This window comes from Suncus etruscus, chromosome 10, assembly GCF_024139225.1.
Source record: "Suncus etruscus isolate mSunEtr1 chromosome 10, mSunEtr1.pri.cur, whole genome shotgun sequence".
In the NCBI taxonomy this organism is placed as follows: Eukaryota; Metazoa; Chordata; class Mammalia; order Eulipotyphla; family Soricidae; genus Suncus; species Suncus etruscus.
In genome coordinates, this window is record NC_064857.1 from 47595106 (window position 1) to 47612195 (window position 17090).

The window sequence follows — 17090 nt, forward strand, 5'->3', positions numbered from 1 at the left end:
AGCAAGATCAAAAGGGGAAATTACATTCAAGCAAGCATCCTTGAGATTTACAGCAGACCTGTCACCAGAAACACTCAATGCCAGAAAGCAGTGGTGGGATATTGTGACAAGACTGAATGAAATGAATGCTTCACCTAGAATACTGTACCCAGCAAAACTCACTTTCCGGTTTGACGGAAGAATACATGGTTTCACAGACAAAAAACAGCTCAGAAACTTTACAGACTCAAAACCAGTCTTAAGAGAAAAACTGAAAGACCTAATCTAAGACAAGACTGACCAAAAGACACACCAAATTTCGATATAAAGATGGCATTAAATCCCAGGACAATTCTTTCTCTCAATGTCAATGGACTAAATGCACCAGTTAAGAGACACAGAGTGGCTAAATGGATCAAAAAACTCAATCCAACCTTCTGCTGCCTACAAGAAACGCACCTGAATAGTCAGAACAAACATAGACTCAAAATAAAAGGCTGGAGAAAAGTTATCCAAGCAAACAACACCCATAAAAGAGCTGGAGTGGCCATACTAATATCAGATAATGCAAACTTTATACTCAGGAAGGTTGTAAGGGACAAAGATGGATATTTTATATTAATCAAGGGGTATGTAGAGCAGGAAGAAATAACTCTCCTAAACATATATGCACCAAATGAGGGGCCAGCAAAATATTTAAAACAACTGTTGACAAATCTGAAAAACAATATCAATAACAACACAATAATTGTGGGGGACCTCAACACTGCTTTGTCAACACTGGATAGGTCAACCAGACTGAAACCCAACAAGAATATACTAGACCTGAGGAGAGAAATGGAAGAAAGAGGCCTAGTGGATATATATAGGACACTCCATCCCCAGAAACCTGGATACACATTCTTCTCCAATGTACATGGGACATTCTCCAGGATAGACTACATGCTGGCACATAAAACATACCTCCATAATATCAAGAGGATAGAAATTTTGCAGACTACCTTCGCTGACCACAAGGCTCTGAAATTATTTGTGAACTCCAAAGGGACTCAGAAGAAAAACTTTAACACCTGGAAGTTAAACAGCCTCATACTCAATAACCAGTGGGTCCGAGATGAAATCAAGAAGGAAATCAAAAGGTTCCTGGAAACAAATGACAATAAAGACACAAACTATCAGAACTTATGGGACACAGCAAAAGCAGTACTGAGAGGAAAATTTATAGCTTTGCAAGCACACATCAGGAAGGAAGAAGGAGCTTACCTGAGTAGCTTAATGACACAGCTAATAGAACTAGAAAGTACTCAACAAAAGGACCCAAAAATAGGAAGACAGAAAGAAATAACAAAGCTGAGAGCAGAAATCAACGAAGTGGAAACCCAAAAAACAATCCGAAAGATCAACGAAAGCAGAAGTTGGTTCTTCGAAAAAATAAACAAGATTGATAGACCACTGGCAAACCTAACAAAGAAAGAGAGAGAGAGAAACTTGATAACTCGTATTAGGAATGAAAAAGGAGAGATCACTACTGATATGACAGAGATTCAACGGGTAATCAGAAACTACATTGAAAAACTCTATGCCACTAAAAATGAGAACCTGGAAGAAATGGATAAATTCTTAGACTCTTATAATCTTCCACGGTTGAAAGAAGAGGATGTAGCATATCTAAACACCCCCATCACCATTGATGAAATAAAAATGGTAATCAAAAGTCTGCCCAAAAACAAAAGCCCAGGCCCAGATGGATTCACTAATGAATTCTATCAAACTTTCCAAGAGGAACTACTACCAATCCTGGCAAGACTCTTTCATGAAATTGAACAAGTGGAAACACTCCCAAATAGCTTTTATGAAGCCAACATCACCTTGATACCTAAACCAGACAGAGAATCTACGAAAAAAGAAAATTACAGACCAATATCGCTGATGAATGCAGATGCAAAGATCCTCAACAAAGTCCTGGCAAATAGGATTCAATACCTCATTAAGAAGATCATCCACTACGATCAAGTAGGTTTCATCCCAGGAATGCAAGGATGGTTTAACATCCGTAAATCTATCAACATAATACACAACATCAACAACAAGAAAAATAAAAACCACATGATTATATCAATAGATGCAGAGAAAGCATTTGACAAGGTCCAACACCCATTCTTGATCAAAACTCTCAGCAAGATGGGAATGGAAGGAACCTTTCTCAATATAGTTAAGGCCATCTACCACAAGCCAGTGGCAAATATTATCCTCAATGGAGAAAAACTAAAAGCCTTCCCTCTAAATTCTGGCACAAGACAAGGCTGTCCTCTCTCACCACTCCTATTCAACATAGCACTGGAAGTACTTGCTATAGCGATTAGGCAAGAAAAAGATATCAAGGGAATCCAGATAGGAAAGGAAGAAGTCAAGCTCTCACTGTTTGCAGATGACATGATCCTCTACTTAGAAAACCCTAAAGACTCTACCAAAAAGCTTCTGGAAACAATAGGCTCATATAGCAAGGTGGCAGGCTACAAAATTAACACACAAAAATCAATGGCCTTTCTATACACCAATAGTAATAAGGAAGAAATAGACATTAAGAAAACAACCCCATTCACAATAGTGCCACACAAACTCAAATATCTTGGAATCAACTTGACTAAAAATGTGAAAGACCTATACAAAGAAAACTATAAAACTCTGCTCCAAGAAATAAGAGAGGACACGCGGAAATGGAAACACATACCCTGCTCATGGATTGGCAGGATTAACATCATCAAAATGGCAATACTCCCCAAGGCGTTATACAGATTCAATGCTATCCCTCTAAAGATACCTATGACATTCTTCAAAGAGGTAGATCAGGCACTTTTGAAATTTGTTTGGAACAATAAACACCCTAGAATAGCTAAAGCAATTATTGGGAAAAAGAATATGGGAGGAATTACTTTCCCCAACTTTAAAGTTTACTACAAAGCAATAGTTATCAAAACAGCATGGTATTGGAATAAGGACAGACCCTCAGATCAGTGGAATAGGCTTGAATACTCAGAAAATGTTCCCCAGACATAGAATCACCTAATTTTTGATAAAGGAGCAGGGAATCCTAAATGGAGCAAGGAAAGCCTCTTCAACAAGTGGTGTTGGCACAACTGGCTAGCCACTTGCAAAAAATTGAACTTAGACCCCCAGCTAACATCATGTACGAAGGTAAAATCCAAATGGATTAAAGACCTCGATATCCGACCCCAAACCATAAGATATATAGAACAACACATAGGCAAAACTCTCCAGGACATTGAGACTTCAGGCATCTTCAAGGAGGAAACTGCACTCTCCAAGCAAGTGAAAACAGAGATTAACAGATGGGAATATATTAAGTTGAGAAGCTTCTGCACCTCAAAGGAAATGGTGCCCAGGATTCAAGAGCCACCCACTGAGTGGGAGAATCTATTCACCCAATACCCATCAGACAAAGGGCTAATCTCCAAAAAATACAAGGCACTGACAGAAATTTACAAGAAAAAAACATCTAATCCCATCAAAAAATGGGGAGAAGAAATGAACAGACACTTTGACAAAGAAGAAATACAAATGGCCAAAAGACACATGAAGAAATGCTCCACATCACTAATCATCAGAGAGATGCAAATCAAAACAATGATGAGATACCACCTCACACCACAGAGACTGGCACACATCACAAAGAATGAGAACAAACAGTGCTGGCGGGGATGTGGAGAGAAAGGAACCCTTATCCACTGCTGGTGGGAATGCCGTCTAGTTCAACCTTTATGGAAAGCAATATGGAGATTCCTCCAAAAACTGGAAATCGAGCTCCCATACGATCCAGCTATACCACTCCTAGAAATATACCCTAAGAACACAAAAATACAATACAAAAATCCCTTCCTTACACCTATATTCATTGCAGCACTATTTACCATAGCAAGACTCTGGAAACAACCAAGATGCCCTTCAACAGACGAATGGCTAAAGAAACTGTGGTACATATACACAATGGAATATTATGCAGCTGTCAGGAGGGATGAAGTCATGAAATTTTCCTATACATGGATGTACACAGAATCTATTATGCTGAGTGAAATAAGTCAGAGAGAGAGAGAAAAACGCAGAATGGTCTCACTCATCTATGGGTTTTAAGAAAAATGAAAGACACCCTGGTAATAATAATTTTCAGACACAAAAGAAAAAAGAGCTGGAAGTTCCAGCTCACCTCAGGAAGCTCACCACAAAGAGTGATGAGTTTAGTTAGAGAAATAACTACATTTTGAACTGTCCTAATATTGAGAATGTATGAGGGAAATGTAGAGCCTGTTTAGGGTACAGGCGGGGGTTGGGTGGGGAGGAGGGAGATTTGGGACTTGGGTGATGGGAATGTTGCACTGGTGATGGGTGGTGTTCCTTTTATGACTGAAACCCAAACACAATCATGTATGTAATCAAGGTGTTTAAATAAAAAAAATATTATTGTGTGAAAAAAAAAAAAGAAACAGACAAAGTGATGATGTACTCTGAAAAAAAAAAGTTCATTAGTAAGAAAGAAAATCTGAAGTATGGACTTCAATTAATAATAATATACCAGTTTAATGAAAAGAAATATATTAATATTACAAATTATCAATGGAAACTGTATGTGGTTATATGGAACTTCATTGTATTATCTTTGCTTTATGGTAAGTCAAAGTCTGTGTGAAACTTAAGCTATTTTATACCTTTGCTTTACAAATTATATGACAGATAAATTTGAAGTTGATTTAATTATTAATGTAAATGATTGTGAACATTTTTATAAATATAAACATCCTGAATATATAAAAGAGGTTTGCTTAATACTGAGAAAGCCAAGAAGAACATTAGAACTTATAAAATAGCAGAAATACATGGGAAATTCTCATCTCAAAATACTTAATAAGTTAAAATCAAAGTTAATTTTTACTATTTAATCTAATAAATATGAAAGATTGATCATCCTGGTCTAGGAATGAATAGAGATAGGCACTTTGCTACATTGTTGATGGGGGATGAATTGGTTAAGACTTTTTAAATGGAAGCCTGATATTAGTTATCAAAATTTAAAATGTATCATTGGCCCATGAGTTCTACTTCTCTGAAAACATTCTATATAAAGATTCATTCTTGGTTACAAACATGTTAATTCTAGGATATTAACTGGAAATCTAATTTTAACATTGAAAATTGGAAGTAAAAATTGAAAAGTGGAAGCAACCTAAATGTCCATTAGAAGGAAAGTGGTTAAACAATTCTTGGCATGTCCAGGGAAAACTTTCCATCCACTTAAAAAGAGATACTCTGTGGAAATATTGCTAAAAATTATTTTAAGAGAAAAGCAGAAAATTGCAGAACCATGGTAATATTACAAAATCCTATATATATGAAAATTGTATATATGTAAATTTATAAATATATATAAAAGTAGGTTACTAGTTACAGAGGTAGATAGGCACATTTGTATGTGTTTAAAGTCAAAAGAATGAGTGGAGAAACATGCGGGAATAGATTAAAATGGTGTTTTAAGTATCAGAGATACTGTATAGCAGGTAGGGCTTTTGCATTGCATGAGATTCACTTAGGTTCGGGTCCTGGCAGAGCATAGAATCCCCAGAGCACTGTCAGGAGTGATCCATGAGAACAGAATAAAGAGCAAGTCCAGAGCACTGCTGGGTGTGGTCCAATCTCACAAAGAAGTAATAAATATATAAATAAACATGACTCAAGCTGCCACCGTGGGATAGTGGGAAAGGAAACAGGTGTTTTCTTGCCTTTTTGATATACATTTTATTAGTATACAACATTGGCTTAGATTATACTGGTCATTCTTATACACTTATATTTTTCTTTTTGTTTTTAATCTTTTTTTCTTTGGTTTTGGACCATACCTGGTGATGCTTAGAGTCTCCTCCTGGCTATGTGCTCAGAAATCGCTCCTGACTTGGGGGACCAGATGGGACACCGGGGGATCGAACCGCAGTCATCCTAGGCTAGCGCACACAAGGCAGATGCCTTACCCCTTGTGCCACAGCTCTGGCCCCTACACTTACATTTTTTCTATCCATAGGTTCTGCTCTCACAGATGCAGCCAATCTGGTTGTCAAATGCATAGACTGTGTTACAAAGGGATGTTTATATGGAACTTGAGTATCTGAGGGTTTGGTATCTTTGGAAAGTCCTGAAACTCCTACCCTGTGTATATCAAAGAACCACAATATTTGTATTTGGAGTCAAAATTTATAAAAATGATTTCCCACTGTTCGAGGCTGCAAGCCACTACACTGTTTATATTTCCACTACATTTCAGCATTAGTGAAAATGTTATTAATATGTTATCGTATTTCTTGTGCATTGAAAAAGGCAGAGAAAGATGGAAAGAGTGAAACGTATTTAGATTGGATTCTTTCTTAAGTTACCTCAGGTTGTTTATTTAATTAGCCTATTTTTGCTTCCAATTTTAAGAAATCATAAGTCTGATGCACACTTCCTTTTGTTGTAAGTTACTGGAGTTAACTCTGTATTTTTCAAGTGAATCAGAGACTACTAATGATCTCTTACTTTCAAAACAGCATCTCTAAATTGTAGATGTAATGTGGGAGCTCACAAATATCCACATAAGCCATAAGATGTGCATTAATACACCTCATTGATTACACATCTTAAGTTGTTTATAATGGTAACATAAACAGCAGCAAACTGTCAAAGATTTTGAAAGTCTAGTTCTGAGATATTATGTGTCCATTTATGCAGGTTTTATGTTTATGAATTCCTTCTGAGAATATGAATAATCTTTTATAATTACATGATAGATATATTGGTTACCTAATGTTGTATGAAAAACTACTTCAGAACCGTAGTTAAAAAGAAACCAGACACTTCTTTCTTTTCTCAGAGACTGCACATCACCTGGACTCAATCCCTGTAGATGTCATTAAGATTGAACTTCAGGCATCACACTTGGAAGGCAAACACTTTAATCACCAAGCCATCCATGGGTCCCTTAAACATTCTAATTTTTCTTTTGTTTTTAAAATTTTATTTATTTTTTTCTATTTAGGAGCTCAGAAAATCTATACAAACATATAAAGTAGTTCAGTCCTTTCCTAATAATGTCTCTAAATCTGCACATGGTAAAGGAATTGACTCTCCAAAAGGGATGAGGAGTGAAACTTAATTTAAGGTTTTTCCTCCTTTTAGAGGTTTATGGGTAGAAATGCTTGAATTCTTTCTTTGTGATATTAGGTGGTAAGTTTTATTCTTTACTTTTTTTTTTTAGGATGAGGACATACCTGGCAATGACTCAGGTATTACTCCTGGTGGTATTTAGGGGACCATATGGGATTATGGACTTTGAATCCAGGTCAGTTTCATGCAAAGTACATGCCTTACATGCTGCACTTTCTCTCCAATCCTTATCTGGTAAATTTTAAATAATATTTAAATAGATTTTTATTTATTTAAAATATTTTAAAATGTATTCTATCTCCCTCTGTACAGAGGGATAGTACACAGGATAGGGCTCTTGTCTTTCATGCAACTGATCCAAGTTTGATCCCTGGCACCCTATGTATTCCCTAACCCCCACCAGGACTGATCCCTGAGCACAGAACCATGAGGAAGCCCTGAGCACTACAGGATATGGCCCTCAGACCTAAAGAAAGCCACACCGTTTTTCATGTTCTCCCTATACAACATAAACTTGGAAACCTTATGATTGTCTTCAAAGCAGTCTTTGAACTTCTATCAATGCATCAATTTCCCAAGTCTGGATCCATGGCTGAAATGAAGGATGCATTCTCCACACAGCATCCCCTGATGAGACACTCAGACTACAGCTGCCGGCTGGCTTTAACAGAATCTTTGTGAGATTGCCTCAAACTGAACTCTGAAGAACCTGGTACTTATTTGTACTTAGGGAATAATTAGGAAAAAGTTGGGATTGTGTAAATTTATAGTTAAAAGATCTTAAGCCAGAGGATGGAAAATTGGATTACAAATCTAGTTTTGCCACAAAACTGGTCACTTCACTTGTTTTCAGTTTACAAATCAAAATAAGAAACTAAGACTTACTTGTGCTCACTCACCCACAAGGCTTTAGTGAGTTTCAAATAAATTAATATATTTAATGCCTATTGAAATAAAAACATCCTAGAAATGTGAATTAGGATCCAATTGTCCAAAATAGCAGTGATAAAATGTTGATATCACTACTGTTGGGGTCCTTCCTACAGGACTCAGGAACCTGGGGGGCAGATGCCCCTGGAGTGCAGCTCTCTATGAACTTGTGATCATAACTGGTAAAAGTTATCAAAAGCAGTATTTTCCACTGAGCCCCATTTTGTGTATTTGTCTCTCCTTCTACAAAGTCAAATGTTAATATGTCCAGTGCCTTTGTGCTCCTTGTTAACAAAAGTCCTTGTCTTTCAGCAGTGGCCTTGCTTGCTGTCATCAGAAAGGGACATGTGGGTACATTTTGCATTACTTCAAGTGACATGTTGGAAATAAATCCCTGCCCTCACTAGCCTTGGGTTCATTTCTTTTTTTTTTTTATTTTTGGCAGGAAACACTCTGAACCTCAGAATTCTCCTAGAATGCCATCCTCCATCCTTCATCCTTCATCCCTCATCACATCTATCTCCGAAACAAAATGGCTCTGCTAAACAAATGAGTGTATTGGGTGGTGATAGTGATGAGGATGGTGATGGTCAAGAACATGTATCTTGGGAATGGTGCATAGGGGATTTGACTAGCAAGTTTGATTCCCTGAACCCTGTATAATCTCTCTGGCCCCTCTTAAAGTGATTCCTGAGTAGAGTCAGGCATAAATCCTGATCACTGCTGAGTGTGGGTCTAAAATGTATATGTATCTAGCTAAGCTGAGATGTATTAAGTTACTTAATTTTCCTCATAACTATGAAGCATGAATATCATTGTAGCCATTTTATAGAAAATAAAATGAAACCTAATTGACACACTTAATATTTGGACAGAGATTTTTGTTTATGTTATTAGTGGAGTTTTTTTTTTTTTTGATGGGGGTAATATGCTACGGTTAGTACCCTGGTGGGTATTCCTAGTCCTGTGCTTTGGCATTGCTCCTGGTGAATCTTGTGAGATCATGGGGTGTCAGAGATCAAACCCAGGTGTCTTGAATACAAAGCATCCTTTGCATGTGCTTAGACTGTTAAACTACTTGTCTGGCAGCTAGGGACTGAGGTTTAAACCAAAGCTTTCTTACTATTCAGAACATGAGCACTTAGCTATTCGCCTGTATTATGCTGCTTTATAGAAAATAGCACAGATATTTAGGGGTAAGAGGGATAAATCAAAGGGTTGAAAATATATCTGGCTGTCACAGATTTAACCTAACACTGTGTGATCCTCCAGTGGAGAATTGGTAGATCTGTGGACCAGTTTGGCTAAAAAAGGAAACAGGTTATGAAATGAATCATTTACATGTTTATGCTTTCTGTTTTCTGGTACATACCACAAAATATTTCCTAGACCCTTAGCATAGTTACTCCCTTGAGGCCTGTTCTTTGCATATTATTTCTCCTTTGTCTGGAGACTGTTCATCTATTTTCACCTGGATTAATTCTCACCATCCTTAGGACTCAACTCAAAGATTTCTTCCTCTAGGCTACCATCTTCCAATGTTTAGCTGTGGTTCTACAGCTTACCATCTCATCTTGTGTCTATTTACATACTGGGAATAATTTTTTATAGCTAGACTTCATAATAGACTCCTTAAATTTGAATACTGCCTCTGATGATTTTTAGTTGTGCAATTGTAAATATGAATATTTCCTGAGATAATCCCATAGAATAAATAGGGTAGAATGGAGGAATAGGTGATTCTATGGTAAATGGAAGAAAGAAGTGATTTCTGAGTGAGAATTCCTGGTCTGGTTAATGTCTGGTCAAATGCATGCTAATAACTTTTTGAATGCCTGTTTCTTCCCAGTTACTAAATGAAAGAAGACTTAGCAGTTATTCTGAATGATTATTAATGCCTCCCCAAATTTCCAATGTACAGGTGATTGGATATAAGTCTTTTATAGGTGATTCTTTGATTAAGAGTAGGACTCTGGGGCCAGAGCAATAGACTTTTGCCTTTCATGTGGCTGACATGACCTCAGTTCAATCCCCAGCATCCCATATGTTCCCCCAAGCCAGGACTGATTTCTGAGTGTATAGCTGGAGTAACCCCTGAACATCACTGTTGAATCAAATAATTAACGATTGAGCTGGATGGCGATGGATGGAGGCCTTTATGCTTAGGCCCCAGCCACGTGGCTTCATCCCCCATCCAGCCAGCCGGTCCCAGGCCCAGGTGAAAGGCGAAATCACTCACTCACATGCAGGCATTAGGAAGCATCATCTTTATTCATGTCCTGACCACCACAGGTGTGTGGCCTATCTCATAACCTTTCAAGCATTCAGCCATTCTAGGCTACCCTGCGTCTAAACCCTTTCAGCCATCTTCCCCTTGGCCTCCATCCTGGTCCAAAACCAAAAGAGGCAGAAACCCTAAAGCCAGAGAGCTCAGCAGGGCCAAAAAGGCCTGAATCCCCTTGGTCCAAGGCTTATCTAACTTTTCCAAGACCCCTCCCAGGAATGGGCCGGGTCTTGCAGGTAAGGTCACACCTAATATCCGGTTCCCAAGACCCCTCCCAGAAATGGGTGGGTCTTAGGTATCTACACCAAATCCAGGGTCTAAGATAGGTACACCAACACATCACTAAGTGTGGCCCCCAAAAAAACAAACAAAAAATGAATAGTAGGGTCCTAACTCTCATTCACTTCATCTAGTCCAGCCTTTCTGGAAAACAAATATGTGGGGCTGGTGAAGTGGTGCTAGAGGTAAGGTGTCTGCCTTGCAAGCGCTAGCCAAGGACCAGGACTGCGGTTCGATCCCCCGGTGTCCCATATGGTCCCCCCAAGCCAGGGGCAATTTCTAAGCGCTTAGCCAGGAGTAACCCTTGAGCATCAAATGCGTGTGGCTGAAAAACCAAAAAAAGAAAAGAAAGAAAGAAAGAAAGAAAGAAAGAAAGAAAGAAAGAAAGAAAGAAAGAAAGAAAGAAAGAAAGAAAGAAAGAAAGAAAGAAGAAAGAAAGAGAAAGAAAGAAAGAAAGAAAGAAAGGAGGGAGGGAGGGAGGGAGGGAGGGAGGAGGGAGGGAGGGAGGGGAGGGAGGGAGGTGAGGGAGGGAGGGAGGGAGAGAGAGAGAGAGGAGGAGAGAGAAGAGAGAAAGAGAGAAAGAAGAAGAAAGAAAGAAAGAAATAAGAGAAAGAAAGAAAGAAAGAAAGAAAGAAAGAAAGAAAAGAAAAGAAAGAAAGAAGAAAGAAAGAAAGAAAGACAAAAGAAGAAAGAAAGAAAGAAAGAGAAAGAAAGAAAGAAAGAAAGAAAGAAAGAAAGAAAGGAAAAGAAATATGTATTCCTTAAAAAATCGGATGTTGAGCTCCCATATGATCCAGTAATACCACTCACTCCTAGGAATATACCTAGGACCACAAAGATGCAATACAATAATGCCCTTTGCACTCCTATGTTCATAGCAGCACTATTTACAATAGGCAAAATCTGGAAACCCAGATGTCTGACAACAAATGAGTGGCTAAAGAAACAATGATACATTAGAAAATGGGATACTATGCAGCTGTTAGGAAAAATTGAAGTCATGAAATTTGCCTATACCTGGATGGATATGGAGACTATTATGTTAAGTGAAATTAGTCAGAGAAAGAGATAAACACAGGATAGTCTCACTCATCTGTGGGATTTAAGCAAAATACAACAGTATAGTAATAATAATAATATCCAGAGACAATAGAGATGAGGACCAGAAGGATCAGCCCATGACATAAAACTTATTACAAGAGTGATAATAAATACAGTTAGAGAAATAAGTACACGAAAACTAGCATGACAATGATAGAGAGATAAATATAATGCCTGTCTTGAAGACAGGTGAGGGATGGGGAAGAAGGGAAATGGTGGACATTGGTGGTGGGAAAGTTGTACCAGTGAATGGTTGTGTGTATTTTATGACTGAAAACCAATTACAAATATGTTTGTAATAAAACAATTAATAAATCTTAAAAAAAGAGTAAGGATCTAGTCTGAAAATATTAGTGGCTAAATTAAGAGACTATTGACAGGTCAAAAGTTCTTACTAATACTGATCTTAATGGCACTCTGGTGTTAGACTTTCAATCAGCAGAAATGTTAGAAAATGTGTTTCTGCTGTTTAAGTTTTTCAGATTGTTACTTTGTCATGGGAGTCTCAACTTTTGAGAAGCAGTTCAAATTATTTTGTTTTTCTGTAACTTTTTTTCCTTATTGGTATATTTTAAGATGTCTTTGCACCCCCTTATACATTGGGGCATGTATTGTATCTCCTGTATAGTATCCTTTGGCACCAATAGATCATAAATAATTGATGCAGTCTCTCATTGAAGGACAGTTAGGGGTTTCCCATTATGTTTCTTTATATAAAACAATATTTGCAGGCAATGAACTTCTATGCCCATATTGTATTGTCTCTCTCAAGAGTATGGTTATGAGTGAATAGAGAATTATTTCTGCAATTCAAATTCTACAATGTTTTATTTTTGCTTGACAAATGGTATTGCAGAGTTGGGTGCACCAATTTACACTCCCAAACTGGGAAGTTTTTAGGACAACTTAGAATACTAATGTTTTGTGAACTTATCTCTTCTCTTCCTAATAGTTGCCTTGTATTCTCCTGCAAAGAAGCAAAGCACCCTGAGACTTTGGAAGGTCATAGCTGCACACCAAGAGTGAAACTTCTTGTCAAGATCCAGTATAATGGGATATTTAGGCATATTTTGTTTAAATTGAGGGTTGTCTGAGTGACAAGAGTTACTAACCAATTTAGCATATACTCACTAAATTTTACTGTGTGCTAATAATTACATTTTCTGCATCTTCACTAGTATCCAAGAGCCCAATACTGCTATATGTCCCTTTCAGTCCATATCTTCCTCCTCAAACCTTATTGGTTGGTGACCTTCTTTTTTTAAATACAACACTAAGCATTTGTTATCTTTTAATTCTGTCTACTTACTTGCTTTGCTTCACTCCATACCAAAGGTGAATGATACAATCTGATATTTGTTCTTCTTCCCTTCAGTTCTAGTTAACTACCTCTTGATACTCCCTACCAGGTGAACCTTTATTCTTATTTTATCCTTTCCTGTGGATTTTTTAACCTGCTATAGAGAGAACAATTCCATTCAGGGAGGAGTAGGGGAAAATGAACTGTGGCTTATTTAGACCGGCACTCACGAAGGAACTAGAAAACTGATTTGCTTTCTAAGAGCTAGGTGACTTACGTTTGTTGGAAATTAAAAGAATATGGGTAATGAGATCTGGTATTTGTGGAAATACAGACTGAAACTGAAGTTGGGGGAATGGGTAAATGGATTGGTAGATTCAGGAATCTAGGCTATGACTGAATAATTATGAGTTTATATCCCACAAAAGCTGATGTTTATTAATTGGCCCAAATATACTAGAGGGTTGAACCAATTATCTAGAATTCTGTGTCGACTTTGTAAGCCAATAGTTATTTAAGCACAGTGTCTTCAAGCTGGATCAGAACATCAGGAATAGTCAAGTGTATTTGATCAAGCCTGTGTTCCTATAGGGCAATTTGTAAATGAAACAATAAAATTCTCACCTATACAAATAGTGTAGGAATGTGATGGTGGCAGCCACAGTGAACCTGGATCACTGCAGGCAGCACAATCCTTTTAGTAGTCACTGTTACTTCTTATTGGATGAGGAAACATAAAGAACAGAAATCTGGAAACTTAAAGATCAAAGATGCTGTAACAAGTAGAATTCAAAATGAGGAGTTTCACATTGATGACTTATTAGATAGACTTCCATTCTATCTATCGTTTGCTAGAGAATACCTGACATTTAAAGTAAATGAAGGAAATATATGGGATGTGGGCTATATCTTAATCATCATTATCATCATAGTGAAAATATAATGCAAGGCAGAAGCTACCTTCATACTAAAATTAATTAGCTTTAAATACTTCAAATATTTTAAAACATAGTTACTATTGTGATTTCTGAGTAACAATTATATTAAATAATATTTTAAATACCATCACTATCTACTACAACATATCTACTTTACTATCTACTTCACTACTTCACTGCACTACTTCACTGTCCATCGACTTCAATATGTTAAACTATCTACTAAAATAATTATTGAACAAAAGCAAGTTTATTATGGAAAATAAATAGGCTGAAGGAGAGAGATAGACTTATCATATTCTCAGGATAGAATATAGATTTCTACCATGGAGAGTCCTTATATTCGGGTTTCAGACATAAAATGAATCAGGGCCAATCACACCACCAGTGTTGGCCTCCCTTCACCATGTTCCCAGAGTGTATTTCAACCATCCCCCTTGCCCCCCCCCCCCCGCCTGTCAGTATAACAGACCTACAACCAGAAAATTTTTTTGGTTTTTGGATCACACCCAGCAGCGCTCAGGAATTACTCCTGAATCTACGCTCAGAAATCGTTCCTGGCAGGCTCAGGGGACCATATGGGATGCCGGGATTTGAACCACCATCCTTCTGCACATAAGGCAAATCTCCTACCTCCATGCTATCTCTCCAGCCACAACCATAATTTTTATATTTTCTTTTAATTTTTAATTATTTTTAAAAAAATTCTTTATTTGAGCACTATGGTCACAAAAATATTTCTAGTTGGGTTTCAGTCAATGTACAAACCCTTCACCAAGGCAACTTTCTCACTACCAATGTCCCCCATTTTCCTTCTCCTCCAACTCTTGCCTGTCTTTAGGAAAGATTTTCTATTTATCTCTCTCACTATCATTGTCATGATAGTTGTCAGAGCTGCAATTTATCTAACTGTGGCCATACTCTCTGTGGTAAGCTTCATATCATGGGCTTGTCCTTATGGACCTCATCTCTATTGTCGCTGGATATTATTACCATACTGTATTTGATTTTTCTTATACCCCACAGCTGAGTGACACTGTTCTGTGTCTATCTCTCTTCCTATGACTCATTACACTCAGAATAATAGTCTTTATGTCCATCGATGTATAGGCAAATTTTATAAATTCAGTACTACTAACAACAGTATAGTATTCCATTGTGTAGGACCACTGTTTCTTTAGCCACTCATCTGTTGTCAGACATCTGGGTTGTTTAGAGATATTGCCTATTGTGAATAGTGCTGCAATAAACATAGGAGTGCAGAGGGCGTTTTTGTATTGTGCTTTGTGTTCCTAGGTTATATCTCTGGTAGTTGTATTGCTTGATCAAATGGGAGATCAATTTCCAGTTTTTTAAGAAATATTCAGATTGTTTTCCAGAAAGGCTGCACTAGACAATATTCTCACCAGCAGTGAATGAGAGTTCCTTTCTCTCCATATCCACACCAGAACTTGTTGTTCTTTGTTCTTGTGATTGTGCCAGTCTCCGTGGTGTGAGATGTTACCTCATTGTTGTTTTGATTTGCATCTCCCTGATGATTAATGATGTAGAGCATTTTTTCACATGCCTTTTGGTCATCTGTATTTCTTCTTTGAGGAAGTATCTGTTCATTTCTTCTCCACATTTGTTGATGGATTTAGATTTTTTTTCTTGCTATGTTCTATCAGAACCTTGTCTGTCTTAAATATTAGCCTCTTATCTGATGGGTATTGGGTAAATAGTTTCTCCCATTTTGTCGATGGCCTTTGTATCCTCATCACTATTTTCTTTGAAGTGCAGAAGCTTCTCAGTTAAATATAGTCTCAGTTGTTTATCTCTACTTCTACTGTTTGGACAGTGGTGTTTACTCTTTAAAGATGCCTTTAGTCTCAATATCATGGAGTATTTTACCTATCTTTTTTTTATACCTTATAGTTTCAGGTCTGATATCAAGGTTTTTAATATATTTTGATTTTACCTTTTGCTTGGTGTTAGATAGAGGTCTGAGTTCACATTTTTGCATTTCTTTTATGCAGTTGTCTCAACACTTCTTGTAGAAGAGGTGTTCTTTGCTCCATTTTGCATTTCTTTCCCTTTATCAAATATTAATTGATTATATGTCTGGGGTTGCTCTCTCAATATTCAAGTCTATTTCATTGGTCTGAGGGACTGTCTTCATACCAGTACCATGATAAGTGTTTTGTAATACAATTTAAAGTTGGGTAAAGTGATGCCTCCTATCTTTGTTTTCCTAAGGTTTGCTTTAGCTATTCATGGGTGTTTATTGTTCCAAATGAATTTCAGGAGTATTTGATTCACTCTTTGAACAATGTTATAAGTATCCTAGGTGGATTGCATTAAATCTGTACAAAGCTTTATGCAATATTGCCATCTTAATGATGTTGATCTTCCCAAACAATGAACAGGCTATCATGAACAGGAATGTCTCCATTTCCTGTGATATATTTTACTTCTTGATGGAGTATTTTGTAGTTCTCTTTGTATAGGCCTTTCACCTCTTTAATTACGTTGACTCCAAGGTATTTGAGTTTCTATGGTACTATTGTGAATGGAAAATTTTTAAATGTCTATTTCTTCTTTGTCGTTATTCGGTTACAAGAAGGTCATTGATTTTTGTATGTTAATTTTGTAACCTACCATTTTGCTATGTGAATCTATTGTTTCTAGAAGTTTTTGGTAGAATCTTTAGGATTTTCTAAATATAGTATGTTAATTGCAAATAGTGAGAGTTTGATGTCATTCTTTCTGATCTACATACATTTAATATCTTTTTTTATTTCTTGCCTAATTGTATGGCAAATATTTCCAGTACTATGGTGAATAGGAGTGTTGAGAGGGGTAAGCTTTGTCTTGTATGAGATTTTAGAAGAAAGGTTTTCAGTTTTTCTACTTTAAGTATAATATTTGCCATGTTTTTGTGGTAAATGGGCTTGAATATATTAAGAAAAGTTCCTTTAATTCTCATATTGTTGAGAGTTTTTTTATCAAGACCTCTCAAATGATTCCTCTGAATCTATTAATATGATCATATAGATTTATTTTCCCTTTTCTTATATGGTGTATTATGGGGGTTGAC